The following is a 15,836-nucleotide window of genomic DNA, read 5'->3' as shown; positions in this document are numbered from 1 at the left end:
CGCAGGAGGCCCTCTGACTGGCATTCGAATGCTGGCCGCTGAGGGTCGAGGCTCGTTAATTTGACCTTGGGTCAACCCATTGGGTTCCAATTAGGCCCCTGGAGACCTAGGGAACAAGTTTACCGTCTTCCACTGTGCCTGCATCCATGGGTCCATGAGCTACTGGTAGAACTTTTGGTCGATGAGGGAGAGGGGGGTCTTTGAGCGGCCAAAACGGACATGGGCAACTTACAATACTCCGAGTGTCCAGCCTTTCGCAAGGATGCAACTAAATGTTTCAGGCGACCAGACGGGCGGCTGAACAGCCAGTGGACCGTCAGTACCCAATCAAAATCATCAAAACCCCCAGCAATCAAAGCATCCACTGGTGACCGAAGTGGCGCTGAGCGGCTAGTACAACCCTAAAGGAACAGGAAAAGGACCACCCATGACCGGTCGTATTTGCCCGAGGCACACATAGTCCTGAGCGGTCAATGGGACGCCTGAAACCAGAGCCCCTGGGCAGTCCTGAGTTCATCTTGTTGTCCTGATGGGACTTTGAAAGCCCAAGGGGGTCTAAATTGCTATCAAGGCCTTAAACTACCACTGCTGCTGGTGCCCGTAAAGCGCCCACTGAACCCTTCGAGAGGCACCGGGGTTTCCAAATAGGGCTCACCATGAATCCAGAGGGAGCAATGTGTTATTGTCGAAACTTCTATCGAGGTAAAATCGGTATCAAATTATTACATCTTCTTATTAACAGATTGTTACATAACATATCCAAACGAATAATTGTTGGCAATTTAAAAAGCCAGAATGGACGTTCTGACTATCCAGCAAAGTGTTTCGCCATCCTAAAAAGGGACACCTTTTCCAGAAAATGGCCCCATGATGCATAGAGGGTCTCCTTACCCATCACTGCATGCTTGCGATTCACGAAGGGCCTCCAAATCTAGCCAAGGGGTCTCGTTGTCCTAAAACAGGACATCCTGACCTCGAACCGCGGCCATCTGATGCATGAAAGGGGCCTCCTGAGCATAGAGGAAGCCTTGTATCTCATAAGAGGTTGAGGTCTCCTAGAGGTCTCCTAGCTTGAGACGCGGGCCTTCCGAGCCAGTAACGGCTTCCTTAACATAACATTGAGCCTACTTATCTAGATCGTGGGCTGCTTCACTCATAAAGGTGGCGTCATGATTCGGAGACCTGCTTGCTTGATGTCGGGACGGTTCTCCTGAGCCTGATTCATAGCTCTTTATCTCAGTGATGGGGATCTCTTTAATTCGAATGTTGATAATCTGCAGATAGCTACAATGCCGTTAGATTGGGAAAAGGGGTCTCTTAAAAATTCTGAGTGTCAAAAACAAAATCATGCCCCGCAAATAAAGAGCGCGGACACAAAACTACTAACTTATAGCGTCTTTCCCGTAACATATGAGTTTATCGGACATCTCCCAACGTCCCTTCGCTAGTAACAATCAGGATCACAAAGTTCATAAGAAATGACATATCTCTTATATTGTTTTGGCTTACCTGGAACTGAAAAGAGTATAACACCGCATTTTATTTTGTGAAGGAAACCCGTACATGGCACATTTTAAGTTATTCAACTTGTAGAACAGTTCAGGAACACTGGTTAAACCGTGTCTATATCTCGACCAACCGGTGAAGCAGCGACACAAGACCGATAAGTCCTGACGAACGGGAAAAATTGACCAAACGCGGAGGCCAAGATTGTGGGTCAATGTGGGCGTATACTTATGCGTTGATTGAATAACCCCATTGCTATTGGCTGCTGACAGTGTCCGGCTACCTTAGCTAATTTTTTTGCGCATTCTTCATGATAATAACGTACAACTATCACATCTGTCGTCCTTTCTCTCGTCCGATGACACAGAGCATGTCATTGTGATTAATTATGTCAGACAGGCGGCTCTCGCCTATTTCGCCGCGCGATAAGACGATGCTGATGTGTTAGTACCACTGGCACCAACCATGTATAATTGTATCATTACATGTGTAATTGATGCGCGATGTGTCATGCCTATTTACTTCAACTCGCTTGCATGTTTGACTGAAGCGTGTCGCGTGATGCCTATTTGCCTGAATTCGTTTGCATGTACACGTTTATTCACGCATTCTAATTCTTAGACACTGTGCCGTGGTAGTAGCTGGCAATCGCTCTTTGTGTATTCCCCTGAATGCTGGTGTCCTGTAAAAACTGTGGCTTGCTGTTTAAAAAAGAACCCTGAAAAATCGAGCAGGACCATCCAAGGCCCTATTACAACGGATCATCGGCAGGCGATTTGGAAATCACTTCTGCTATTGTTTCGATAAAGGCATGTGTCGAAATATCATCCCAACTATACCTTCATTCTCCTGTTTTTTTTTCTCCGAGAAGCTAATGTCTTAATGAGTGAGTACTGTCTTACTGTCTATCTATCTGAAGCAATTTTCCTCGCTAATGCACTGAACAACCTACGTCATTTTGAACCGAATAGCCAACCACGCTTACATTGACGCATGGGCCAATGACGAAATGCACCTTAACTAAAGCTTCTGTGTCTTTCGGCACTCATGGATTAGTTCAACTCATTGCTCTTTTCACTCAAGCTCGCTCATTTTCACTTCATTTCATTTTCATTCACTCATTTTCGCAAAAGTTCGGGCGATTTCACGTCAATATCGTCATGCATGTGTGAATCTGAAGTATCGGTCTAGGGCATCTCCGATGTATCATTGCTCAACCATTGCTGCATGCTTCCAATGACCTTAGGCATTGCGCGTCTAGTTTCCCTACATAAGTGAAAAATCTATTTTGCGCTCGCTGTAACCGACATCCACATCGGAGAGGCACGCAATTATACCGAAGATTGCCAAGAAAGTTGCGCTCGTGATGAGGCAAAGTCCGTAGGTTATCGATGTAGCCTTTTTTTTTGCTGCGCATCAGGAAAAAAATGAGGGACACCGACAAGCAGACAGCATTTCTAAATTGCGATATTAACCATGTTTTCTCATTTTTTTCCTGGGAAAGTTGGGAAGCGTGCTCACTCCGCCCTCTCGATGACTGTGTCCATGGTGTGATGTATCTAATTTGCCGCATTTTGCCCACAGCATGTTTACGAGAACTGTACGCGTGTGTGTGAAGGTGAGTGTGGGCAACACTCTTTGAAGCTCAAATCATCATGATACGCAATTTACAGGGAACTATCCCAGGCCACACGCTAGGATGCCTCTCTGGTTTTCACAACATGAACATCAGTTTTCCGACTGATCTCGTGCGTTCACACTCCCTATGCCTTGCAATACTAGCTCCGCCCGTAAATTTTCCCGCGACATGGCACGTTCAATGAACGCCCTTGCGCAGTCTTCGGAAGTTCGAACAGGGCGGCATCACACGACTTATGCACCTAACACGAAGCCTACTCAATGGACCAGCTCACATATGCGAACTCCGTCGTCGCGAAAACCCCGCAGCCTCAAGGAACAGCATGGACGGACGAGCTCCCAGTGTACACCTCGACCCTTCATCGGGCCATCCCATCCTGCCCACCCAGCCCGTCACAGCCTCCCCGTCCGGCCGGCCGGCGTCGTGAAAGTGACGCGATAAAAGTGGCGGCGCGGCGCGGCGGCGGGCAGTGACGCGGCTGCGGCGTCCGGCGCGCGCTACGGTGCTGGTGACGTGAGAGAGGCGACTGAGGCTGTTCATCATGCAGTTCAAGGTAGGCGGGCGTCCAGCGATGCTCGATGACGGGAAGCTAGCGCGGTCAATGAAGGCTCCGTTTGGTATGCTGTGTGTAAAGTGCGCAGCCAATCGTGGATGGCACTGGGTACACCAAAACAAGTTTCCGATTTTTAAAAAAAAATTTGGTGTGAGCGTAGCTTGTAATCAGAGAAGGAAGCGGTAATGCAGGAGCAATATGGCAGTCCGCACACCCACTTTTTGTGAAGGTCGATTTTGACCATTTGTTGATGAATGAGAACAATGGTGGGAAGTTCCCACCTAACGTATCTATCAACTCTTGTAAATATTGGTTCTTCGACCCACACATGTGTAACATTGGAAGGAACATTACATTGCGCTGCCCGTAATACTGTAGCATAGCGGCCACCTATAAACCTATGTTACAGCCAAAACTGTGTGGCTGTGTTGCATCCCAAACAGCAAATGTCCCGCAACAGGAAATATATGCTGCCAATAGAAAGATGCTGCATCTTTCTGCAGAAATTACGTCATTAAACACGCTGTTCGAAGTGAATCCGACCCAACCCATTTCAGCTGCGTTATTCAGAGAACTGTGTCAAAGGCAGTCATCAGTTGTCCAAATGCCTGCCGGAAGCTCCACCAGATATTGCGCGATGACGGGGTTTGAATACAACAAAACGTTTCTTTTCTTCAGGAACATGATCACAGTCTTAGACGAGGTGAAATTCTATATCAATAGAAACATGGTGCAATGAGCTTTTCGCTTGTCAATTTTGTCTTGACCTAGACTTTCGTAAACAAAATGCTAAGATATGCCACTGTTTTCTTGTATTGGGTATTATCTACCGTGCTCAGACCAACGCAACCTGCTTTCTTGTTCAAGTACGAGAGACCTTCAGATTTTATTTTCGGAATTATGCGTCAGGAGATTGTGTGCTTAAAATAAACGGCATTCAATATACCGGAGGATACTGGCTAAGCGATGTCATCAACCAAGCAACAGTTACATCGAGAAACTTCGACAGTTCTAGACTAGGCTCAAAGCCGCGGATGATGTTACGAGATCTTCGTGCCCTAAGATACTAGTGATCACAGACAGTGCTTCGGAACATCTACCTTAAGAAAAGAAACGTAATGCTTGCTCTAAAACATTGTGTCACTCACTTTAACACTGATTCAGCACGCCTTGGTGCATTTTATTTTGATTATTTTCTATGCAATGTACACCCAGCTTACTTTTTTTGTAGCTGGCAGCTCCACACTTGAAATGTTGAAAACGTTGTTAGGTGCGCAGGCAAAATATAGGCGGGCTGCAAGGTGAGATGTGCCACGGACGTGTGCCACTATGCGGTACGGTTTTTGGGCGCATGCGCATTTGTACTTGATTTATTTTACAATGCATCTGATGTTACGCTTTTACCTGAAACGCCACGCTGATGTAACATTGATTAAAAAACTGATTTTCATAGCATGAAAAGGTTCGCTCCACATTTGGGTTCACAACACTTACCAGAGGCCTGAATTAAGTCCTATCGCGCCCACTTGTCGTGTGTTGATCAAATGCATGCTACTATTGGAACTCCTGACATGCTTTCGTGCCAACACTTCAGTGACCCCAAGAATACGTTTTCGTTATCAGCAACTTCAGAGAATACTTTCGAAGTGAAACTGTCTGAGCTGAATCGACGACTTTTACCCACAACAATTTCATGGGTGTTATCCATGGGAAGCTGGGGGTTTTACCAAAAACAGACTTGCTTATCACGATTCATAGCCCAAGTCGCTTCCGCGACAAACCTCATCCACCTCCGTCACGATATTTGCCATGAATGTGCTAATCACTGCAGTTCACAGCGGGTTTAGCAACTAATTCGCTCTCGAAGGGCAGTGATAAATCGCGATGCACCGCTACGTCAGGAAGAACTCCGACATAGCTGGTATTGACATGACGCAACGAGCTCAGCCTTGCAACACACACACAGTCCGACGAATCTGCAACGCTCAGGCGCGGTCATGAAATGTTCCTCTGAAACTATGGGGAGGGGGATCAGAGGCTTTATGGGTCTAAAATACTTATAACGTTTTCCACGGAAAGCTGCCTTATCCCACAAACATTGCAAGACCCCCAACCTAGCGTGCGGTACTAATTTTCAATTAACGTTCGGTGGCCTGTGACAACTGATGTCTGATAACTTCATTACGCTCCGGTCTCTGCGCACAAACGCGGCGGATCGCGCGGCTGACAAGCTTCCGTATCGTCTGAATTAACCACAAACCGGCGTTTGCGCAAACACGAACAACCACACGAAATAATCATACGTGCGCCTTATCACCAATGCTCATAGTTAACGAAGCATACGCGTACCCAGCATGCAGATAGCGGAACCAGATGTACAGGTTTCAGCTGCGGCGATTCAAAAACCGAGCAGCCAACGAGAGCGCTAAAGCTGATGCAAGCACAAGTCACCGACATGTTACTAGCCCGGATGCCACACTGCGAAGCGTACGCCGGTGACGCAACCGCCACCGGACCGTAGTGTAACCGCAACCGACGCTTCGGACTCTTCCGTGCGGAGGTGCGGCGCCGTTCGGAACCGCAGTGCGCACGCTGGTCATAAAGCCGTCGAGGCGGGCAAGTCCGCTCCAGGCAGAGCGCCCGGCTCACAATGCTGCGCCTCGGGTAACGACCAGGATCTGGCGCCCACTTTCGCTTTCCTCTCGGTTCCGCCCGCCGCATGGCTTTCCGCTGAGTCACTGGCTCGTGCTGCCGTGTTCCACAGGCGCACTGTTGAGCTAGGTCGCCGACTCGTGCGCCTGAGTTACGCCAAAGGCTGTTGAAGTGCTGAGTCGCTTACTCGCTAGGTGTCGCGCTCGAGTTGCATCTGACAGCGACCAAGATTTTGACTACAGACTCACTGACTCGTTAATCTGCAAGAGTCTTGGCTGACGCTTGTCGATGACGTAGGTCACTGGCTCATGGACGGATGCGCCCAAGTTCCGCCTGGCACCTATCTTTGAGTTGGGCCACTGCCTCTCACTGGCGAGTGGTTTTTGATGTTCGCACGGCAGCCACACGGCGCCTGAATGTCCGCTCGGAAGCCACACGGCGCCTAATGTCCGCTCGACAGCCACACGGCTCCTGACGTCCGCTCAGCAGCCACACGGCGCCTGATGTCCGCTCAGCAGCCACACGACGCCTGACGTCCGCTCGGCAGCCACACGGCACGTGATGTCCGCTCGGCAGCCACACGGTACCTGACGTCCGCCCGGCAGCCATACGGCGCCTGATGCCCGCTCAGCAGCCACACGGCGCCGGACGTCCGCTCGGCGGCCAACCACTGCGACGGGCGCGTTGACCGCTCTTGCCTCGTATTTGAAACCCCGCCTCTGGAGAGGCTTTCTCGACAGGGGGCAACCCAAGACCACTGTGTTGTGTTGGAGTGGTGTATACAGCAGGCACGCCTGTACCGCCGCCTTCCGAGCATTATCGATTCCACCGGAGAGATCCGGTTGTCGGTTCCAACGGAGAGATCCGGGTGGTGGGCAACCATCGCTTCTCCGTGGACTCGTCATGGTCTAGAACAGTGCTAGACATTCTGCCACGATTCAATGTCTCAGTCGTGTGACGTTAGTTATTCTCCGGTGGTCTCGATCGGCCAGTCGGTCTTCGGAGAGGGCAAAGCTTCCATGTTTCATCGAGCATTGGGTTCTGCTTTTCAGTTACGGACCATTCACGCTCTTTGTTTTCCATACCATCAGGAAAAAGGTACAGTCTTAATCTGGTTCTGGCGCTAAGGGAACATAGAGCCTAAACATTTTTTTAAAGCTGTATATAGGGTAGTGACCTCATCAAAAGTATGGCTGTGAAACATTTGCTTTCTAAAGAGATGAATTATTCTGAAATGAAACGGATGTCGATTTTAAATCTTGGTATTAATGATGCATGCACTTTCCTCTACTTGATACACTCTTCCCATGGAGCGACACCATCGTAAAGCATTGTCGGACAATATCTAGACGTGTTCGACACTGGTATTCACTGCGAATGATAATCGACGAGTGAACTTCCACCCCTTCAGAGACATTTGGAACCTACTGAACAGGTGAAAATGCGAATCCAGACTGCGTTGATATGCATACTGTAAGGTGAACGTGCCAGCGCATCACATCCAGGATCTTACAAAGTCTCTTCTGCTCGGTTTCACATACCACGTGGGGACAAGCATCGGCATGCTGCCTCTCTGCTCCATGTTATGTTTACTGACCTTTCACAGTGACAGTCAAGGTACGGATAAACTGCAACACAGCAGACATTGTTGACGCGATACAAACTTTACGTACATCACGAAAAAGACCACGCCCCAAACTATGCTTTAGCATGGTTAATTCTCATCTCCCGCAGTCGTAATTCGCGATAAGCTGCTGTCTCATTCGATAAATACCGCGAATAAGATGCGTTGTTATGGGCACAAAAGGACATTCCAATGCCTGAGTGCGCTTTCCTGTTTCAGGGTGTTGTTTAGTGAGAAAATTTGTTTTGCTTTTTCAAATGAGCCAAAGCTCACTGTGGGATTTCATGTTGCAGGGCTTAACATACAAAGCTGCAGGTCCTCGGCTGTTAAGGAAATTTCTTCCACAACTTGTATTGCCTGAAATTTATAATCATGCGCGTTCCATCTCAAACTTGACTTACAGCTTCTCATAAAGGGCCGTCTGGCGTGGGCGCATCTGAACATCACGAAGCACACGTGAGCTCGAGCGCACTGCTTCACATTGCTCCCACTCACCGCAGAATGTCGAACAAAAACTAGGTTAAAGCGAGGCTTCGACAGCCCACGGGAACCCATCCAGCGCCCGCTGTAAGTCATTCGACACGCTTGACTGTCCGTAGACTGTCACCCTGGTCGATGACCGATCTGTATTCCGGACACCACGACGCTGGAGCCGAGCCCATACCGTGGCACGGGGCAGCGGCCTGACAAGCTCTCACCCCGGCCCCGTTGTTCTCTTCGACTGGCGGCGGCAGCGAGCCGTGACGAGCACAGCCACGGGTCATTGGTCCGGTCTCACTCGACCGGGTTTATGAGCTCTCGACGACGAGGCTAGGCGTGGTGCGACGCGCCGCTGGACATCCGCGTTTGACCCCGGTGTGGAACACTGACTTCTCCTCGTATTATCGACCTGTTTGACTACACTTGTTTACGTTTTATACTGTGTCGTTTGACTCTCATGCCCCAGCTCAATGACTCGGAGCCAGATTCCGAGCAAGCCAAATGCACCTTGCATGAATGCGATTTCTGTTCGATGAGTTCAAGCATTAGTGCAGCTGTTTTGTACCTGGTTGCCTGCGGACAGTGGCATTCAAGCTTTGCTATCATTACATAACACACAAACTATCGACATGCAACAAATCAGTTGATGTTCTAGCGTTAACAGATTTCTTTCACACGTCTTAAGTGCTGTGCGTAATGTCACCAGTAATCATGTCAACATGTCAACAAGTTGTCGCTCAGCCCTTTGTCACTGTCATGTCAATCCGATCATAGCGCCACCCCTGCTTTAGTATGCTTGCAAGCATGATTGGCTACTTCCCTGGACCAATGCAGCATCTTTAATGCTATGCGTTCCATGACAAACGAATACCATAAATGAGTTAGACTAGATCCGTGCGACTGGCGGCTTGCTGTGAGATGGACCGTTGCCTTTAGCACCAGCGCAATCCCCTCGCCCGTGTCTCGCCGCGCGGCTTCAGCGGCCACCGCCGCTGACCGCGTCCCTGTCTGCCGACAGAGATGGCTGCTGCTGGTGCTGGCGGTGCTGGTGCTGGCGGAGGCGGTGCTGGCGGCGCCGGCGCGCCAGCGCGGCAAGGGACGGCGCAGGCCGCAGCGGCACCGCAGGCCGCACCGGCCGCACAAGCGGCCCCACGGCCCGAGGCCGCACGGCCATTTCCTCCTCTTCACGTCCGCGGTCCAGGCGCAAAACCACGGGCAGAACACATACAAGCAGCCGGAGACGAGCTATGTGGAGCCGGAGACGAGCTACAAGGAGCCGGAGACGAGCTACAAGGAGCCGGAGACGAGCTACAAGGAGCCGGAGACGAGCTACAAGGAGCCGGAGACGAGCTACAAGGAGCCGGAGATCAGCTACGAGGAGCCGGAGACGAGTTACAAGGAACCCGAGACGAGCTACAAAGAGCCAGAGACTAGCTATAAGGAGCCTGAGACGAGCTATAAGGAGCCGGAGACGAGCTACAAGGAGCCGGAAACGAGCTACAAGGAGCCGGAGTTGAACTATAAACAGCCAGAAACAAGCTATAAAGAACCGGAAACAAGTTATAAGGAGCCAGAAACCAGCTACAAGCAACCAGAAACGAGCTATAAAGAACCAGAAATAAGCTATAAGGAGCCAGAAAACCAGCTACAAAGAGCCGGAAGTAACATACAAGAAACCGGAAGTTAGCTATAAGAAGCCCGAGGAAGCATACAAAGCACCAGAAACGAGCAAAAAAGGGCCGGACACCACTTACAAGCAGCCCGAGACGGGTTACAAGAACCCAGAGCCCGCAGAAGAGAACAAAGGGTCTTCGCAGACCAACTCATACTCCGGGTTCTCCGGCTTTGATGGCTTTACTTTCCCACCATTCCCTGACTTTGAATCCTTCAAAATAAATCTGAAACCTAACGACAAAGAGTTCTCAAAGGGTGCCTTACCGACCAAAGCGAATAACAATCCCCCTCAGCCATCCTATACAGCACCCTCAACGAGCGCTCCCAGCTATCAACCACCGGCTACTAGTGCCCCATCTTACCAACCTCCCCAGGACAGCTACCAGCCACCCACTGCGGCGGAACCTTCCCAGCCTCCTCAGAACAGTTACCAGCCACCCACCACCGCTCAAACGTATCAGCCACCTAAGGACAATTATGAGCCTCCCTGCACCCACATCTCAGTCCAGCCAGCCGCCCCAAAACAGCTACCAACCTCCTGCAACCACATCCCAATCCTACCAGCCACCCCAAAACAGTTACCAGCCACCTGCAACCACCTCCCAATCTTACCAGCCACCACAAAATAGCTACCAACCACCTGCAACCACATCCCAATCCTACCAGCCACCACAAAACAGCTACCAGCCCCCTGCTCCAGCACCTCAGTCTGAGCAACCACCCCCAAACAGCTACCAACCACCTGCAACCACCTCCCAATCTTACCAGCCACCCAAAAACAGCTACCAGCCCCCTGCTCCCGCACCCCAGCCTAGCCAGCCACCCCAAAACAGCTACCAGCCCCCTGCTCCGGCACCACAGTCTAACCAGCCACCCCAAAACAGCTACCAACCACCTGCAACCACCTCCCAATCTTACCAACCACCTCAGAATATCAACCAGCCACCCGCTTCTTCTCCCCAGCCATATCAGCCTCCCCAGGACAGCTACCAGGGTCCGAGTCCAACCCACAGCAGCCCCGCATCATCCAAGCCGAAAGACCTCACCAAACCCCAGCCAACACTCTTCTACGAAGACACTCAGATTTCAGCCAACAATGTGCTCACTGACGACGCCTGGTGGGACAAACTGTAACTAGACAGGGACAGGTTCAGCTGAGCTCGGCTGCTTTCTTGCGTTGAAATTGGGACTATGAGTGATGACATGTCTGGTGTGATGTGATGACATACGAGTGATGTGTGCATAGTCTGGGTGAATGTGGAACAATTGTTATCAGTTCACTACGTGTCATTGATGCAACGGACGTGTAATTTGTGCGTCGTTTAAGGCAGTGCTGTTGCGAGTTCCTCCTTTATGACGCACGTGGTCGCTCTCCGTGCCACACCACCGATGATATACGTATGCATATCATGCATATGTCCAGTGCAATTTTAGTTTTGAAGCAAGCAGCTAACGTCTCAAGCTCCTGCATTGTAACTGTCAACTGGGGGCCCCTGTGCGCGCTTATCTTCGCAGTGTGTGTGTGTGGGGGGGGGGGGGGGCGGTCTAAGGTCGCTCGATTTCGACCAAGGTTGCGCCAGTTTCTATGTGGTACGGATCTTGAGTGCGGTGTGGCAGGTCGCCAACGAATTACGTGCAAAGTGCAATAAACGCTGCGGTCACGATAACACCGTTCCTAAGATACCAGTACATGGGTGCATTCGAAAAGGAAATAAATGTGCGCTGGTGACTGACTTCCGGCTCGCCTGCCGAAGACAGTTCACGGCGAACGTCGGTAGGAGTGTGAAAAGCTAGGGCCCAATGTCGGGGCGAAGGAAAACAGCATTAGTGAAATGTTGTTCACGTCCAGGACTACGTGGAAGCGATATCTTGAAATGAATCCACCATGGCGGCTTGGATGGTACTGGACCTGGCTAAGCAGCTGGAGGCACTGAATGGAGAATGGGCAGTTTAAGGCATGAGGGTCACAGTGTCAGAAGGTGCACGCATTTATGTGCTAGAGCCGTCTTCATTTCAGAAGTTTTCCATAGTCGAACATAGCCCGAAGCTTGATCAAAAACCGTAAAGTAAAAATAAAAATACGAGTGCTGCGGGATGCCTTTGATGAATGATGATGATTTGGACTTTTAGGGTGAGTCGACGGCAAGTGGTCATGCAGCGCCCATCGGGAGGAGGAGGAGGATCGTGTGTCGTGCAGCAGGGTTCAGAAGATCACAATGCATGGCTTCAAACAAAACTTGCATGCATCTGCCCCCAAGAACGCAAGCAAGAATCGCATGGAGCAGCCGTTTCGCACAAAATCCGAGAACTCCGTTTTCGCGTGGCATGTTTGTTTACCAACAAATGAGATTACGCGGAAACAATTAGCCTGGGGCATTCTAGACATGCGTTCACCATACACCAAATGCCTAATGCGACTAGCTTACAACCCAGCACGTCTGGTACGGAATTTCTGAAATAATCTAGATTAATTGACACATGAGGAAGTCATTCCCCCTGTCCTATTTCCACCGTTTCTCCCTCCAGGGATAAACGCCAACAACCATAAATATTGCGGCTCATGCCTAAGGTATGTACTGAGCACAAATCCAAGGCATGGCCGGTCATCGCAAATTCTTTTGATTTGCGAGACCGTGGCCGCACCACTTATAGTCGAATGCGAACTTCGCGGAGTGAAATTTGAATCGCATCGAATCACTCAAATGATAGTATGTCGCAGGAGGCGATAAACGGCATGCCACGTTATGACATTTTCCACGATAAAAAATCGGAATGAAAATCACGAAAACCAGGAGCGACTGATGATTTGCTTGAGCTGCATGGGTTGCATCCCTTTAAGTGGGAGCGTATTGTTCTGCAGCCTATCATTGGCCTTTAATGCACGCCGCGTCGCTCCTCATCCTTCCTGCTTTATTGCCTGGGTTACCCGTCGATTATGCGGTTCATCAAACAGTGGTAGCGAAAGAGTCCAATAAGAATCCGACCACCAGAAAACACCTAGACCACCGAACAGCAGAACAATCCGGCCCTAGATCACCCACGACGAGGTAAGGTTTCCACTCTCCCGGACCGCGAGACCAAAGGAGTCCGATTGAGCCAACACCACCATGGCACATACCAACATCTCGTGAGCCAGCCGTCATGACGCCGGTGATGCCACTGCTCGGCCTTGCTCTGCTTCGAATCCTGGCGCTACCGTACCCACATTTGGCGTCAGCTGACGCCCAGTTGCCCGCCGGCGGTCGTCGCTCGCACCCCGAGTCCCTGCCGACGGCGGTGCCCAGGCGAAGCAGACTGGACCCGGCGGTCACCCCGAACAAGGCGCGGGAGGACGGCCTGGCGACCGGCGCAGCGACCGGGTCCAAGACGCCGAATCGCCAGGGCGGAGCGGCTCACCCACCCGGAGCCGGGGGCAGGAGCGGCTTCGCTGCCGCAGGGGCCAGGGGGGCAGACGGAGCAGGTCATGGCGTGCACCGCTCGCCGACCGCCCGGACAAGCCGACGGTCGGGAGCCCGAAGCGGTGCGGACGACTCGGGGAAATCACAAACCATCGACACAGGACGCGCCGCTGACGACACCGGCCAAGCACACGCCAGCGACGCCCCTGGTCGAGGTCAGAGCACGCCAGGGACTGCGCTGTCAGCAGCCACTGACGCTTCCCAAGCCGCCACGACGCTGAAGGCCCCACTCCAGCGCGCGTCCGGGGCGGCTTCAGGGAGGCCACCTGCCGACCGGAGCGCGAATCGATCCGGCCGGGCTGACGTCTCGGATACGGAGGGCGCGCCGCGGTCACTTCGGGGCGGCCAGGAGCGACCGGGCGGCGCGCGGCTACAGAAGCGGGCCGCACCGGCCAAAGATGGCGACGTCAGCATGCACACCGAGCGGCGCTGGGAGCTCTTCATCGGCTCCACCATCATTGCCAACGGCATCGGCGTCTTCTTGGTGCTGCTTATCAAGGGCGTGGTGTACCGGACCCAGCGGAACCGCCGGCGGCGCGAGCGGCGCAGGGGGCGCGGCAGGCACCGCCGCCGCCGCAGGGGCAAGCACGGATCACGGTCCAGCTCCGGCTCCAAGTCTGGGTCGAGGTCACGCTCGAGGTCAAGGTCAAAGTCAGGCTCGTCCTCGTCGCGCAGTTCTAGGTCGTCCCGTGGAAAGAAGGACACGCTGGTAGGTCTACTTAAACGAAAGCTGGGCATGAGGGTACCCAAGGAAGGGGATAAGGCGAAAAATAAAGAGGAAAGCGGCAAAGAGGGGAATAAGTCAAAGAAATCCCGATCAAAGACGGACAAATCCAAGAAGCGTAGGAAGAGTGCAAGTGACAAGGGATCGGGAGGAAGCGCAGTGACAGCGGAGGACTGTGAAACAGGGTGAAACAAACTACCATTAACAGGGCAGCGCGGCATGACACCAAATATGTGCCCTAGCCGTGTTATTCGTACATATTAAGTACTTGCCACAGCTTGATGGAAGAATGGAAGAAGAAGCTTGCTTGCTGTCACACCGTCTGCCCCACACGGACAAACATTAGCTCCGGTAACAGCCAAGACATCCCACGTTTTGGGAATCATTCAACTAGCCCGTTGTGAACACGCTGCATCAGCAGTACTGCAAGATGGTCCATACCAGCACGGGCAGTGCTACAACGTTGGCCGTGCGGCCCACCTCAGACGACAGATCAGGAAACAAGCCAATTCAGTATATTGTCATTCCATTACATTCTAAGGCGACAGGTTAACTTACGCGGGCGGTTCTCCGACCCACTCCCGATCATCGACGTGAATGACATTCATGACCTCATGTCACCACGAGGACTACTTTGCACTGCAGGGTTAGAACTCCACACGCCTCTCCAGCGCCGTGCCGCGCCAAACAAGCACGCGCGCCGTCACCACTTCACGCCTCTTTGGGTTAGAAACAGCCTGGAGATTTGGCCCTGGAGCCGCGACCCAAACGCGCTCCCCCACACAAGACCGTGGCCGCTCGCGCCTCGCGGGCGGCGTTCGTTCGACCTCGACGTTGGCCACGGCACACGCGGCGGTGATTTGTCGTCGAACGGGCGGTCGGCGGGTCGGCCCCGGTCACGTGTACATCATCTCCGCCATGCTGGACATGATGCTGACCTGCGCCACGAGGCCGGCCAGCTCGTCGGCGCTGGCCGGGCGGCGCTGGCGGTGCTGCAGCGAGCAGGCCGTGCTCGGCGCGCCGCCCGACGTCTCCTCGGCCGGCGGCGGCGCGGCGGCGGTCGGCGCGAAGACCGGCGCGCCGCTGCCGACGAACGGCGCGGCGCCGGCGCCCGAGCCGGCGGTGGGCCGCTCCTCAGCCGTCAGCTGCGCGAACTCGGAGCAGCGTGCGGGCGCAGCGGCGCCGAACACCGGCCGGGCGTCCGCATCGACGGTGGCGGCGGAGGCGGCAGCAGCGGCTGCGGCACCGGCGGCGGCAGCGGCGACGGCGGGCCGCAGCAGCCTGGACTCGCGCAGCAGCGGCCGGCGCGCCGGCTTGAGCCGTGCAGGACGCAGCACGAGCCGCCGCCGCCGACAGCCGGCCAGCGCGCCTGGCGAGCGGCAGCGACCGCCGCACGGGCAGACGGTGCGACCAGCTGCCGCCACCGGCGGCGCCACGTGCAGCCGGCAGAGGGTGCGCGAGAGCAGATCATCGTCCTCGGCCGGCCGTGGCGGCTCGGCGCCGGCGTCATGTGTGCCGGGGTCCGA

The 15,836-nt window shown here is 53.0% G+C and overlaps 1 pseudogene; it reads left to right on the top strand.

The window, feature by feature from the left end:
• The first annotated feature begins 10,082 nt into the window (after positions 1 to 10,082).
• LOC119106086 (extensin-like) lies at positions 10,083 to 11,856 on the top strand (annotated as a pseudogene).
• Positions 11,857 to 15,836: the final 3,980 nt, after the last annotated feature.

Source organism: Pollicipes pollicipes, unplaced genomic scaffold, assembly GCF_011947565.3.
Source record: "Pollicipes pollicipes isolate AB1234 unplaced genomic scaffold, Ppol_2.1 Scaffold_6138;HRSCAF=7277_pilon_pilon_pilon, whole genome shotgun sequence".
Taxonomy (NCBI): Eukaryota; Metazoa; Arthropoda; class Thecostraca; order Pollicipedomorpha; family Pollicipedidae; genus Pollicipes; species Pollicipes pollicipes.
The sequence above is the reverse complement of the archived record's forward strand: the minus strand, read 5'-3'. Positions and strand labels throughout refer to the sequence as shown.